This window comes from Malurus melanocephalus, unplaced genomic scaffold, assembly GCF_030028575.1.
Source record: "Malurus melanocephalus ecotype Western Australia unplaced genomic scaffold, MMel_1.1 scaffold_58, whole genome shotgun sequence".
NCBI lineage: Eukaryota > Metazoa > Chordata > Aves > Passeriformes > Maluridae > Malurus > Malurus melanocephalus.
Window position 1 is genome coordinate 2,546,468 of NW_026623290.1, and position 2,064 is coordinate 2,548,531.

General features: G+C 70.5%; 1 protein-coding gene across 1 annotated transcript in view; it reads left to right on the forward strand.

Moving 5' to 3' along the window:
- The first annotated feature begins 623 nt into the window (after nucleotides 1-623).
- Nucleotides 624-2,064, forward strand: part of CEMIP (cell migration inducing hyaluronidase 1) — a 93,880-nt gene continuing 92,439 nt past the window's right edge. Inside the window, exon 1 of the mRNA XM_057365860.1 lies at nucleotides 624-1,963. The gene's annotated coding sequence lies outside the window, so the exon portion shown is untranslated. The remainder of the gene's footprint in view (nucleotides 1,964-2,064) is intronic.

Sequence of the window (2,064 nt, forward strand, 5' to 3'; positions counted from 1 at the left end):
CCACTGAGATTGGAACCTCCAAAGCCAGGAAGGCACTCCCAGCCCAGGGTGGGGGGGAATTGTACTAAAGGCACTTCCAGGCTTTTTGTGTCTGTGTTTTGCCAGAGCAGTTTCTAACCCTTTTCCTCTCKCTGCAGACTATGTCTAGAGGCTGATTTGGCAGATGATGGGGGTGAGGTGGCAAATACCCTCTGCTCACTCTCTGGCAGGGGAGATTTTRCAGCTGCTGGGTTCCAGTGCCGTCTATAAATGTGCAGGACAGCACATGGGGAGCTGGAATCAGGGGTGCCTCATCCCCCTGCCCTTGGAGAGGCAGCTGGAACCCCGCCTCATGCTTTGCACAGCCCCGCCGGGTGCTCTTTGGGTCTGCACAGCCCCCGGAGAGCCCGGCAAGGATCCCGGCAAGGAGCCCGGCAAGGATCCCGGCAAGGAGCCCGGCAAGGATCCCGGCAAGGAGCCCGCTGCCCCCGGACGCTCGGAGCCGGGTCAGCCTCTCCGTGCGGGCACCGGGGAGCCGCTCGTAGATATACGTCCAGGCTGGAGGGATCGTCCCCGGCTGGGAGGAGCCAGCGGCTCAGCCGCTGTAAACAGTGCGGGCACCGCCAGCGGTTGGGAGATGGATATAAAAAGGGAGGCGGAGGGGAGGCAGCCGGAGCGGCGGAGCGGGAGCTGCCTGTGCCTGCCTTCCCCTGCCCTRCCCCTGCCTGCCCCGCCGGGTGCCCGGCAGCTCCSAGAGGCTGCGGGCAGAGTCCACGGTCGGCGCTGTCGGGACAGGTAAGTGTCCGCGGCCAAGTTTGGAAGCGGCCGGTGGTGCCTCTCGTCGAGCAGCCGCTGGGTTTGCTCGGCGCCGGCTCCCTCTGTCCGTGCGCTGCGGCGGTGTGAGCCAAGCCGGGCTTGTGAGCCGGGACAGGGGGTCTGCTTTCGCCGTTCCGACGTTAAGTGAAGGGGGAAAAGGGAAAAAAAAACCCAAACCCAACGAAATCAAAACTCGTCAGAWGCAAAATGTGCCTTTTGGCGGCTCCGTGCAAAGTCGCGGCGCACGTGTTGCGGCGGGGGCGGCCCCGGGAGCGGCTGCGGGACCGCGGGGAGCCCCGGGGAGCTGCGGCTCCTCCTGTCCTTGGGAGCCGGTCACGGTCCCGGAGCCGGCCATAGTCCCGGAGCCGGACACGGTGCCGGTGCTGCCGCGGGACGCGTGGTGGAGCAGCGAGCGGCCGCAGCATCAGGTCGGTACCGCGCCCCCCGCGCCCCTTCTYCCCTTCTCCCCTTCGCCCCCGCCGCTGCCGCCGCCCGTCCCTTGCAGGCGCTGCCCGGAGGCCGTCCCGCACCTCGCCCCGTGGTCACCGGGCTCCGACACCGCCGTGGGGCTGCCCTGCACCTCCAGAGCTCCGCCGCTTTCCCTCCCTGGTCGTTCGCGGCGTAGGATCCCGGCTGCCCGGTGCTGCGGGGGTGTCCCGGCCCCGCTCCGCTCCTCTCCTCTCGCCAGCCGGTGTTCGCCTCTGCTCGCCGACCGCCCCCACGGGCCGYCCATCGCCCTGCGGAGCCGCTCCATCCTCATCCCCGACGGCGGGGAGCTGCACACGGGCTGTCCCTGCGGCTCGGGGCTGCGTGTCGCTGTCCGGGCGAGGGGGCGGCCGTGGACATCTGCGGGCACAAGTTGGTGGGCGCGGGTGGCGGCGGCCTCCCGGAGCTGCACGGCCGRCGGGGCTGCTCCCGGATCCTCCTGGACAGGACTCTGCATCCCGGCGGGCTCCCCACGGCCCCCGCTCCTCCGAGGAGCTCGGGGAGCCCCCGGTTCAACCTGCACGCTCTGGACCCACGGCGCGGCTGCCCCGACACCCCCTGCTCCTCYCCGGCTCGGCAGTCCCGGCAGTGGCGGCGGCCGCCGGGGGGACTCGGCCGCCCGGAGCWTCAGCCAGAGACGCCCGGAGCATCATCCCGCGTTCAGGGTCCGCCTGCGCTCCAGGTGAGGCGGGGGCGAAGGCAGCGGGGCGGGAGCGGAGCCACCATGGACAGCTCCGCGCTCGCCGGGGGCTCGTCCGGACCGAGGGGCGGAGCGGGGCTCGG